The sequence below is a fragment of the Podarcis liolepis genome, assembly GCF_965112155.1.
Source record: "Podarcis liolepis genome assembly, chromosome: 1".
Taxonomy (NCBI): domain Eukaryota; kingdom Metazoa; phylum Chordata; class Lepidosauria; order Squamata; family Lacertidae; genus Podarcis; species Podarcis liolepis.
This window is the reverse complement of record NC_139554.1, coordinates 109,192,409-109,205,247: the sequence shown is the minus strand read 5'-3', so window position 1 is coordinate 109,205,247 and position 12,839 is coordinate 109,192,409. Positions and strand designations below refer to the sequence as shown.

At 45.0% G+C, this 12,839-nt stretch overlaps 1 protein-coding gene and 1 long non-coding RNA gene across 5 annotated transcripts in view; one reads left to right on the top strand and one right to left on the bottom strand.

Annotated features, from left to right (window-relative positions):
* Positions 1 to 8,059: 8,059 nt before the first annotated feature.
* LOC310686113 lies at positions 8,060 to 10,859 on the bottom strand. Its single transcript, XR_014515718.1, has 3 exons — positions 8,880 to 10,859; positions 8,369 to 8,523; positions 8,060 to 8,223 (listed from the first exon to the last, which is right to left on the bottom strand). It is a non-coding gene; the product is annotated as an uncharacterized lncRNA (long non-coding RNA).
* A 1,548-nt stretch (positions 10,860 to 12,407) lies between these two features.
* The window catches only part of LOC310703397 (sodium channel protein type 1 subunit alpha), a 105,551-nt gene continuing 105,119 nt past the window's right edge, over positions 12,408 to 12,839 (top strand). For 2 of the 4 annotated variants that reach the window (XM_083495761.1, XM_083495758.1), the window contains exon 1: positions 12,409 to 12,587. The gene's annotated coding sequence lies outside the window, so the exon portion shown is untranslated. Of the gene's footprint in view, positions 12,588 to 12,839 lie in introns of all 4 variants that reach the window. The other 2 variants (XM_083495759.1, XM_083495760.1) reach the window with 2 other exon arrangements.

The following is a 12,839-nucleotide window of genomic DNA, read 5'->3' as shown; positions in this document are numbered from 1 at the left end:
GGTTAGCGGAGTCTGTAACCTGAAGCGTCTGTAACCAGAGGTACCACTGTATCTGGCTTTTAGAAGACACCTGAAGGCAGCCCTGTTTAGGGAAGTTTTTAATGTTTGATGTTTTATAGTGTTTTTAATATTCCATTGGGAGCTGCCCAGGGTGGCTGGCGAAACCCAGTAAGATGTGCAACATACAAATATCATCATCATCATCATCATCATCATCATCATCACTGCTGCTTACCTGATGCATCTGTATCATGGGAATATGCTGAGGTACACCTAAGTACAAGCACATAAGCTTATGCAGCAGGCACCCCCAAACTCGGCCCTCCAGCTGTTTTGGGACTACAATTCCCATCATCCCTGACCACTGGTCCTGTTAGCTAGGGATGATGGGAGTTGTAGTCCCAAAACATCTGGAGGGCCGAGTTTGGGGATGCCTGTTATGTGGCATGCTGCTGAATTTCATTTTTGTTCTGAGCAGCTATGCAGAAAGACTGTGTGAAGTTCATGTGCAAAAGGAAACCAGGGCTATATTCACACCATACATTTAAAGCAGTACCACATTAAACAGTCAAGGCTTCCCCCCAAAGGATTCTGGGAGCTGTAGTTTGTTCAGGATACTGAGAGTTGTTAGGAGACCCCCTATTTCGCTCCCAGGGCTATAATTCCTAGAGTTCCCCTCTGAAGTGGGATTGTTAAACCACTCTGGAGGAGGCAACATTCAAAGCAAAGGTTAAAATATTCAAATTAAATTGCAAGCTCCCCCCGTCACTTTATTATGCCATTCAATAACTACCACAATATTATTAACATTAGTAAAAAAAGTGAAGTACAGAGCTGTTGCATAGGCTTGTCTTATGTCTAAACCAAACACCAGTTACTCAGTGTGTAGAATCGGTGAGTTACCCAGATATTTAGATACTCCTGGGGAATCATTCCATGATCAAAATAAAAAAGGAGTGTTGGAAGTACAACAGCAGGGCTCATTCTGTTTGTAACTTAAGTGTTAATTCTGGTGTCAGCTAATGAAGAACAGCTGGGATGGGTGGGTTAGCGGTGTTGCATAGCAACAAGACATAGTGACATGATGTTTGCTGATTTAGCACAAGCCCCTGGTTGGCTGTGTAGCTCTGCAGGAGCTTTTGTTAGAAAATCCTTGGCTGTCAAGTTTCAGGTTTGGGGCAAGTACTCTTTGGTGAGAGAACCCCAGCAGAGATTTAAAATAGCAAAACATGCAGCAAATAAAAGCATGGCAATATAGGCTATAAAATCTTAAATGTGCCCTTTCCAGTGAGTTCCAAACTATCCCACTTTAAAATCTCATTCCAAAGCTTCCCACTTCCCCCAGCATAGAAAAAACCACATTCGGTAAATTATAAGAATGCTTTACTTACAAATCTCCAAAGGTCTAAGTCATGTGATTTTCCATACAGCAGTCAGCAAAAGACACACAGGTAGTAAAACATTGCTTGGTTACAATATAGTAAAGGTTCCTAAACTATTGATATAGGAAAATGCTTGTTTTAGACTTCATTGTTATCTGAAACAAAAGAGGCTGGGTAAGGCCATGCAGCTGGTGGGAGCAGCTCAGAGCTCCTCATATGCCAACGGTCAGGATTGCCCATTTCCTCCCAAGGTGAGGGGAAGCGGCATAGGCTAAGCCTGGCAGGACAGCTAACTCTATGACATTAACCCCTTCTTGCATTAATTAGGTGCAGGCATGCTGGTTATATGAGGCTGGTTTAGCCTACAGCTTTTCATCTGTGTTTTTGGCCAAAGGCCACTCTGCAAGGCCTGAAGAAAGAAATCCTACACCTGTCTGTTCCTTTCTCTTCAGATTTTTACCGTGTTTATTCAGCTTTCCTCAGCAAAGTGTTAGAAGGATTTACTTTCTCTCTGGACTCTGCCTTATTTAAGCGACTGTGCTAACAAGGAGTGCTTTCCTTCCCCATCACCACCACCAACACTTCCTAAAGAGAAGCCCTGACGTTGACCATCTGCAATCTCCTCTTGATGGGCTATTCCATTTGGCTCTGAAATTCAGAAGCAATTTTATGCAGGAGCGCAGAGAATCACCGATCAGCCGTGCCAACAAAGAGGAAGATGCTGGATTGATTTTTGCTTGCTCTAGTGTATCCCTTTTAAAGGTGGTGTGAAACTCAGCTGAGTGGGATCGATACATTTAAGAGCAACCTTTTCAAGCTGACTTATAGCCAGCCAGCAAAGGGGGTGGAGGTTGTTTACTTTAGTACCCTGCTGGATGGCCAAGAAGCCAAAGGAATTCTGATTATATTTTAATATAAAAAGTGGTGATCTATAAGATAGTGTAAAAAGAGATGAGAAGAAGAAGAAGAAGAAGAAGAGGAGGAGGAGGAGGAGGAATTTGGATTTGATATCCCGCTTTATCACTACCCGAAGGAGTCTCAAAGCGGCTAACAACCTCTTTTTTCCTTTCTCCCCCACAACAAACACTCTGTGAGGTGAGTGGGGCTGAGAGACTTCAGAGGAGTATGACTAGCCCAAGGTCACCCAGCAGCTGCATGTGGAGGAGTGGAGACGCGAACCCGGTTCACCAGATTACGAGTCTACCGCTCCTAACCACTACACCACACTGGCTCCCATAAGCATCATGGCTTCAATCCTAACCACTGCAAGTGGTGATGCACTTGTGGGATTGGGCTGGCCAGTGTCCCCCCCCCTCCCCACACACTGTGGCCCCATTCCCAAAAGTTGTTGTGGGGGACTGTCAGACTCTCCACTTCAATATAATAATAATTTTATTATTTGTACCCCGTCGATCTGACTGGGTTGCCCCAAGCACTCTGTGCAGCTTCCAGCATATACAAAAACATAATGAAACATTCAACATTAAAAACTTCCCTGTACAGGGCTGCCTTCAGATTTCTTCTGAAGGTTACATAGTTACCTATTTCCTCGACATCCATGGGGCAGACACTGCTACCAAGAAGACCCTCTGCATGCTTCCCTGTAACCAACTACACATCAGTTATGGTAATTGATTAACTTTGCTCCAACAAAGAAAAAAGTTGTTTGAGTGGAATAAGTAGAGCTGTACTAGCATGCAGATTTTATAGCTATCATCTGTCTATAGAATGAGGAATACAATCCAAAGTTTTTTGGAGGCAGATATTACTGGTCAGCAACCTGTTTCCTAGATCAGAATGTAAATATCAGCTCCCCTCTCTTATTTGATCAATACAGAGGTGTATGATTATGCTTGAACGGATGACAAAAACCAAAAGGCTGTTTGATGTTTGGAGAGAATGAGAAGCATTGTTTCAGACTTTCCTGAATGGTGTTGCAAAGATTAATGTTAGTGTTTTAGCATGGTGTTGATGTGTTCCTAGAGGGTATAGAAAGTATTGTGAAATGTCTCGGCAGCACGTCTTATTTCCAAGGTTTTGCAATTCAGTACCTGTGATAAATCAGAATCACAAATGATGTATGCCTAGGGCGGTACAAATCATTTTTGAAAGTAGCCCTTAACTGCCTTTACTGCTGAGGTTGCATCGATAATCCTGAACCATAAATCTGTGTAACGTGATCGCAGGAGAAGCAATTTCCTTACAGCACTGTGCGTTGGCATCGGTCAACTTGAACACTTAAGAGAGTTCATGGTGCTACCACCACTGCATTTTCTGGAATAGGTTCCCAAGGTTATGTGCGAGTCCAGCAGCAGAAACATCAAAAGCTCTCTATCATGAATTATGATTTAAAGTCCTCAGAATGCACAGAGTGCCACATGCAATTTTGATGAAACAGTGTGATACTGGCTGATGCAGTGATGCTACTAAAAGGTAGTGTTTGCGGGAGGATCTTGCATTTGTCTTGGGTTTGTTGAAGAGAAGACCCTTATTATACATAAACCTGAAATCATTGCTGGCCAAGGAAAATGCATTTTCTGCAAATTCTGCCATGTGTCCTTGTCATCACATGTATAACAATATACTCATACACTCGATGCCTTACAGGACAGCATTCTTTATATTGCTTACCCATATAAATATATTTACAGTGGTACCTCGGGTTAAGTACTTATTTCGTTCCGGAGGTCCGTTCTTAATCTGAAACTGTTCTTAACCTTAAACACCACTTTAGCTAATGGGGCCTCCTGCTGCCACTGTACCGCCGGAGCACAATTTCTGTTCTCATCCTGAAGCAAAGTTCTTAACCCGAGGTATTATTTCTGGGTTAGTGGAGTCTGAAGCGTATGTAACCTGAAGCGTATGTAACCTGAGGTACCACTGTATTAATCTACATTTTGGATTAGAGCAGACTCTAGGGGTCTCTCTCACAAATGTGACTGACCACACATTCCAAATGCAATAGAATAAGTACAGTACACGTAACTCACAACTTGCACCGAGGTTATGTTCTGGGGATGGTTCACATACACAAAAATGTGTGTAGTTAAACCACCCCCTTGGACCCATCCCTGCACAAGACATATTACCTGCCAGAGGCAGTGGGCCAAATGGGTTGCAAACCCACCCCCCTTAAATGTTCGCTGTTTCACTTACTAGGCTCTGGGAGGCTCTAGAAAGATCTTTGGGGGCCATTCGAGATCTCATGAGAGCCTCCCACGCCCAGTAAGCAAGTCTGAGTGCTTGAAAGCTATTTCTGCACCAGGAAAACCCTGTACAAAAGAGCTTTTAAGCTCTCCGCCTTCCATGCATTTAATTTGTGCAATTTTAACCAGCCAGTCTCACACCCACCAACATTCCTACGACTGGATCCGGGACATCAAAATGCTGGGGGGGAGGGGTTGTCTCCACAAACACGGTGGGCTTTGAGGCGTAGGGAGCAGTGAGAGGGGTGCTCTAGGAGGCTGAGGCAGGCAAACGCCCACAGCCCAGCTCCCTAGCTGGCCAGCTGGGGCTCGCTAACTCTGGGAGGAGGTGTGTGATTCTTCAGCTGCAGTGGACTTGGAACAGGTGAGGGTCACCTGCCTCGTCAAGCCCAGATGCTGCAATCAGCATGCAAACTATAAAACAGCAGCAGAGCTGAGGTGTTGCATCTGCTCAACTGCCCATGTTGATGGACCTTGGCTTGGATGCTTCTGGGCCTCTACAGGACTGTCCTTCAGGTTTGACAGGATCCTGACTGCTGGACTTCAGACCTGACTACTTGGCTGGACCCTGGGCTGCATTTCCTGACCTTTAGACTTTGCTTGTGTGGATTGACCCTTGGACTTTGGACTTTGCATATTGGCCCCAGGTAAGCTAGGGGTTCAGGACACCCAGAGTGACACTGTGTCTGGTGCTTTGTGGGAAATTAAAGCAGCAGCTCCCAGCCCTCCTGCTGTCCCCACTGCCAGGTAAGACCAAAGGAGCCCATTAAAATAAGAAGGGGTCCACCAATGAGAACTCTCCCCCCCCCCGCAAGCCTTCCCAAATCTGGAGCTAGCCCTGACTGAAGAAATGGGGCCCAAATAGTATCGTGGCACTGGGAGGAGAGTATTCATTATGCCAGGGCAGCAACTCTTAGAGCTGGGGTGTAGGCCTGAAATGGCCATGAGAAAGAAGTGCATTTAACGGATCAGAATTCCCCTAAGTCCATGTAAGACAATGATGTGATCAATCCTTTCCTGCTAACTCAGCATCTTCATGCTGTCAAGCCATCTGCTGCCAAGTCATGGCATTTGTATCGGACTTGGGGAGAAAAGATTTCAGCTGCAATTCTGTATATGCCAGGCATGAGGATTCTGTGGACTTTGGGGCAAGAGAATCCTCAGCTGCACTGCTCCCATGAGATAACTGACCAACGTGACTACTTGGTGAAGAGTACAGTGCTCTTTTTTGGAGGGGGGTACTCAAGGTACTCCTTTTGTTGTTAAAGTGTGGCACTTACTGTAACCATGGTGAGTAAAGAAAAAGGTACCCCTGACCATTAGGTCCAGTCGCGGACGACTCTGGGGTTGCGGTGCTCATCTCGCTCTATAGGCTGAGGGAGCTGGCGTTTGTCCGGAGACACCTTCCGGGTCATGTGGCCAGCATGACTAAGCCGCTTCTGGCAAACCAGAGCAGCGCACGGAAATGCCGTTTACCTTCCCGCCAGAGCAGTACCTATTTATCTATTTGCACTTTGACTTGCTTTCGAACTGCTAGGTTGGCAGGAGCAGGGACCGAGCAATGAGAGCTCACCCCGTTGCTGGGATTTGAACCGCCAACCTTCTGATCGGCAAGCCCTAGGCTTTGTGGTTTAGACCACAGCGCCACCCACGTCCCTAACCATAGAAGAAAAAACACTGGTTAGAAACTCTGCAAGTAAATAAATGAAATACTAACAAAGCCTCACACATGGTATTGCTTTGTGAAAAGCAAGGCACAGCAGAATGGTTTGGGACAGCATCAAGGGACTCTTGGGGAAGCGAGGAACAGAGCACAAACCATGGATTGGTTGTATGCTCATTAAGGAAGCATGATTAACACGGTTTGTAGCATATCTGAATTGAACCAAGGCGTGCATAGCAAGATGGGGAAGCTGTGGTCCTCCGTACAGTATGTTGGTGGACTCCAACTCCATCAACCCCAATGAGCAGGGATGCTGCAAGTTGTGGTCCAGCAATAGCTGGAGGCCCATCCTTCCACTACAACATTACTTCATTTCCTCCTAGAACTTGACATGATCAACCTGCCACTGTAGGGAAGTTGACAGCCAATCTCAGCTTAGTTTGCCAATTCAGATGTCATGCCAGATCACAGTAAAACCTTGGCAAACCATGGTTTGGCATGATGTCCAAACTGGACTGTAGCTGGAAGTATTTGAATAAGCAAGCATGAGGTCAGAATGCCAGACTTTTCTCAAAACAATGAAGGCATTTGTCTACGCATTTTCCAGTAAACACCAAACAATTTCAGTAATTGATCTTCTGTCTAACTGATCACAAAGGAATGTGGTTGCTTTAGTTGAGATTCCTGTATTGCAGAGGGTTGGACTAGATGCCCACCCCCAGCTCTGATTCTATGAGGTGTGTTTGGTTCTCTGAACTACCTGGCTGATATATGTATATATAGTATTATTATTATTATTCAACAGCACCAATTGTAACATGCAGTGCAGCCATATACATTCAGACTAAAACCAAGAGCAGACTAAAAGTATACTGATATTCACCAGGGTATTACATTTCCTAACTGATGGTGATATTCTGTAGCCATAAACAAGGGCAGAGTTGGGCAGCTTCTGGAAGGTGGGAGACGTGTGAGCCACTTAACACTTGTTCTGTTTCTGCTGTTTTGCTAGGCCGCAGTCTTCTTTAACTCATTTACTCAAAACGGGGGCAGGCTGAAGCCTATGAGGGAGCTCCACCGTTAAGTGGTTTGAGGACTGCAGCCAAAGCATCTCTCTCACCACAAATTACATACCATCCTTTGCAGTATAAGCAAGTGTGATTCAGAAGAGACAATTGCATTGTGCGACACACACATCCCTCATTCCACCCCCACCCCCAACCACCCCCGGTTGTCAGGAAACACTTTGTTTTCCAGAGCAGGAGATGGGAACTCTGCCAATAATGGATCAGCACTATTTTTGCTCACTGGTCCAAGCTGGATTTTTTAAAAAAATCCAGGCTTCTTTTGAAATGAGGAGGGGTGGGGAAACGCCTCAAGAAAAATTGTGAAATTTGGTTACTACATCTTAAGAGGTGTCCAAATGCAGAGAGATGAGACAAAAGAAAGACACAGAACTTTCCAATGAAAAAATGTGTTGGTGGGGAGCAGGAGATAAAACCTTGAAGGTGCCTGAAACAATATTGATTTGACTCCCAACATGTCTGGAAGAAGTACTCTTCTTCAGGGACATCTTAAAAAGACCAGTGCTCTTCAGTGTGCTCTATAGCCAGATAAGGACACTGAAGAACATCTGTATGCTGGACGTGCCCTGAAAAGGAAATGTACTTCAAAACATATTGAACCAAACAAACCTCATTCCGTGTACGTTTGAAATTTTCTCTCTCTTCCCCCCCCCCTCCTCTTTGGAGAAAAAGGTGGTGTAAATTAATTAATGAATTAATTTTAAAAACTCTGGATAGGTGCAGAAACCCTGCTAGGACCAAATAAATCACAAAAGAAACAGCTGTGTTTATTCTCCTCGCTGGTCACGTTGATCTGCTGTTGCTGCTGCTGTTGGAGGCCTCACTTGCATTCTACATGGCACTGGGTGTGAGAAGTATCCTTTCCTCTGCACAGTTTCAGTGGTTGCCTGTGTGGAGACAAGAAAAAGATGGAGGTGGGAAGGAAGAATGGGAAGCAGCTGCCATGGATAATTCTGATGACAAGGTGCTCATTCGTTGCTGAGTCAGGGCTTGAAAAAGGGCTGTCACATCACAGCTTGGCTCCCTACTTACCCACTGGCAGTTCTCCTGAGGTCTACATTTGGAGATCCACCTGTTGGGGGAGACTGTGTAGTCATGGCAGTAACCTTCATCTCTCCACTGGGAAAAAGTGCACTGAATGCTGACTGCAGTTTGTCCAATTCCATGCTGTGTGCCCTTGCTCTTACCTGAAATATTAAAAAAGAATAATAACCGTGAGCATTGTGCCAGTAGTAGCTAATAGTCATCACCAAATGATGCAAAGACCTGTGTATGGATGGCAGGAGTGGACTTACTTGCATTAGGAGATTTGTGGCTTTGTGGCACGGGACATGCTTTTTGCCTATCCTCTGTGTGAAGGCTGCTAAGCCAGTTGCTTCTAATTGCATGGGGCTGGAGGGAGAAGACACTCTGTGATCATGAGAGTGGATGTTCTACACAACCATATCTCTCCTTGGAGAGCAGGTGGAAGAGATGGCTGGTGCTCACACTTTGCCCTTTGAAGTATGAGTCCTAACCCTAACTGGGTGACTTCTTTGCTTACCTGTGTGGCACAGCTTGTTCTTCTAGCCCAGTTGTGGGATCAAAGCTGGGCTTCTTGTTGAGGGTTTGTGTCTCCAGTCCTGCAGCAAAGTACCTGTAAAGGTTCTCAGACCAGGTGAAAGTTAATTATCCATCCTTCCTCTTTCATAGCTAACATTGACTGTTTGCTTGTGCAAAGCCCTTCCTTACACCAAAGTTCTCGCCGGTTTGCACTAAGCTCTCACGACACAAGGGCAGTGTGCTGTGTCCCCATGCAGCACATATTTATATGTACAATGCTCTCTTCCTGATCATTCACTTTTGACACCTCCTTTGAAGGCGTGAATATATGCTCCATGAGGAGCCAGACCAAACTCTAAACCAGTGTTTCCCAAACTTGGGCCTCCAGCTGTTTTTGGACTACAATTCCCATCATCCCTGACCAGTGGTCCTTCTATCTAGGGATGATGGGAGTTGTAGTTTGGGAAACACTGCTCTAAGCAAGCATAGGATTCTGACCAAGCACAACTCTACCCATTTTGACCCCTTGCACTGGCAGAGTACTACTAGCACATCACTAATGCCAATTACAAACTAGCACATCACTAAATCCTCCATAGGGGCACAGAATTTTGTTCTGCTTTCACAGCAGAATTTAGTAGTGGCTTCATCCCCACTCAGCGAAGAGTTGGACTGCTCTGCAAAGGTTATGAATCTGGCAGGAATGCATCACTCTCAAGCTCCAACCTCATGTTTTTATAACTGTTGCTGTGCAAAGTAAACAGGTGTGCATGCATGCAGGTGTGTGTTGCCTTCATTATTAGACAGATGCCAGCAGGCCTGTGCAGAGCTTGTCTGAGACCCTGGGATAGCCCATTAATTCCCCAATCGGCTGAGAGGGCTCCTGGCAGGATTCCCTGGCCAACTTAGCCCTCCAAGGCCTGGGGCAAGTGTACCTGGCTATCCCACCCCTTGGACGTGCCTGGATGCCAGGGTGCTTAAACAGCAGCACCAAAGAGGCAACTTTCCTAAGTCCTTAGCGATGCTGCAGTTTCTCTTACCAGAAGCCAAGATGTATCTACTTGCCAATAGTTTGTGACCTACAGGGCATTTGATCATGCTTAGGCAGAGAAGTTTTTAATCCACTGGCATGTTAATGAAGTAAAAACATAAGTTTTGTTGTGGGGAAATTGCAACCAAATGACATTAGTTCTTCCAAAGAGGAGGATTGAACATACAAGCATATACTGTTGGAAACTGGCTTTCTGACTGGGCTGTGGCAAATCCTGAGGGATGAAAGTAGGGATGGTTCTTGTCCACAGCAGACACCCAAATACATCCCTATCAGGACCTTCATACATACTGCCCAGGCTTGCACCCTGGGGAGGTCATTTCATTGCTGCTAACACATCGGTTTTGACTTCCCCTCCAGATGCACACTCCATTGTCTCCTGAGACAGATAGATGCCAACAAGAAGACACCAGAGAGCTTTGAAAGGAGATCTCCAAACTAGGTGAATGTGCAACAGCACGACAGATGAGATGCAATAAAAGTGTATTGGAATAACAGCAAGCTAATTACAATGCTCCTAATACTTGCCACATTGTTTATTTGCTTGTTTATATAGTGCCATCAGTGTGCATGGCACTTTACAGAGTGACAAACAAAAAGACAAGCTCCTGCCCTCAATGAGCTTACATCTCAGGTATGACACAAAAGGGGGGCGGGGTTGAGAGATTCTGTCAAGGGCTTCATGGGATAAGTCAGTTTTCAGGAGGAGGTTGAAGGAAACAGAGGCAGCATGATAGGTATGGGTTATGCCTTAAGGGCAAGTGATACCTACATTGATTACAGCTACCTAGGAAGCAGATTTGGGGGTCATGATGTCAGGTCAAAAGCTAAATGAGAATGCCAAGCCCTGAGTGTTAGAAATATTAGGGAAAGGACTGGAAATATAACAGCAACTTGCATTTATTAAGATTACGCAGACATATGGTGCACCCATCATTAGAACACCACATGCAATCTTCATCACTCATAATATCTCCATCCTTTAGACTGTGGAACATACATAAAATAGTAAGTACAATTTATTGGAGCATTGGAAGAAAGGCTGAGGAGGAGGAGGATTTTTTAGGTTAGGTAAAAATGACTAAGCTGGGGACAAAACAGATTTATAAATTGATTTTTGGTATGGAGAGAGTGTGCACACATGCAGATTATTCTGTCCACTTTTTTTCTTCAAAGCACTACAACTCGGGATCAAACAACCAAACTGATAAGTTTTGGGCACACCCCAAAAGTGTTGCCTCACACAGTGGTTAGAATAGAATACAAGGCTTTTAAAGGGGTAAGGAAGAAGGATCCATTCATGATGACCAACTATACTCACTAGAAATGGAGCCTGCATATTCAGAGGCAGTATACCAACAATTACCAAATGCTGACAGCAGTGGAAGGTCTTGAGCTTCCTGGGGGTGTCTCTTTAGCTACTGCTGAAAGCAGAGTGTTGGACTAGAGAGACCTTAGGTCTGTTCCAGGAAGGTCATTATTACAGGATTATATTATATATCACCTGGCTCACCTTTACATGTTAGCAACCTACAAATGTTGACAACATTTCCTCATTTCCTGTTGTGGCTTGGGTCTTTCCCCCCTTTTCTTTTTTTCTGTTCTTTTCTTTTCTTTTTTGCATTCCCACTTATTTACAGGCTTGTCAAGTAAATTGGAGGAGGAATTCAAATCACATACAATATTTCAAACAATCCTCGCTATTACCCAGTGACAGGATTCTGTACAGGTCTTCGCCAACTCTTGCAAGCCAAGTGCCTATTTCTGTTTAGTTCCTTTTGCCTCCCTTCCAGAGAAAGTGCTAAAATATTCTAAACACAGTTGCAACCTAGGGAATTCTCAGGTGCTCATCTTTGGAAAATAATTAAAGGCAGGAATCCCCATGAACAAGAATAATTCCCCCCCCCAAAAAAACCTCCTCTTTAGAATCAGGTTTACACATGCTTTGCATGGGCAAAATACAAATCAATCGAATGCATTCAGCTCAACATGCCAAATGGGGTCCATGAGTGACAGTATCTGCACACCAATACTCTTATAGTGACACAACGGCGACATGCACACTGAGCACGATTTACTGAACGAAAGCATTTAAGATTCTGACCTTCCGTTCCTCTGTCTCTGCCTTCTACTCACCACACTGAGAAAACACAGGCAAGCATCATATCCTTCCCTCACTTGCCTCTCTCTGGCTCACATGAGCTGCAGCTATGCAGTCCTCGAGACAATACGACAGGGAATGTGTGAGGCTGGCTGTAAGGACAAATGCAGATTTTGCTGTCTGCCTTGCCTGGCTAAGGCTCTCGTCTATCCCGGTCATTCGTTCCAGGGGAAGAATGACACCAGCTTTTCTGAGCTAATCGTCCCTCTTCTCTTTGAGCAGCCCAGTTTTCAGGGGGGTGGGGAGAGAGAAAGAGGGAGAGAGAGAGAGAGAGAGAAGCTCCGTGATCTTCATGCAAACTACCAGCCCGTCTGCTGCCAGCATTTGCCAGGGATGACATTCAGGATACGGTGCTGGTTCCACATTATGTAAGGCAGTCTAGGTCAAGTGTAGGAGAGAGTCTACTGGCCTGAACAAGCTAGTGGGTTTCCTGCTTCAGCTTAATGCTTCATGGGGGCATGGAAGTTGGATTATGACCTTTTGCTGCATCTACTTGGGTAATTTTTTTTTTTAATGCATGATTTACTGGTAACTATGCTGAGGGATTCTCAACCCAACCCCCATCCTCCAATACCAATGACTATCAGCAATGCACTAGGACGCAGAGGAGAAATTGCTAAGAAAGGAAATTTGTGGTCTGTTTCTCTGCTTGAAAAAGCATTGTGTGTTTCTTGCTAGTCCTTTTCCAGCTTTGAAACACCCTGCAAACAAATAAATAATACATCAGGGCTTGCTTAACAAACATCTCT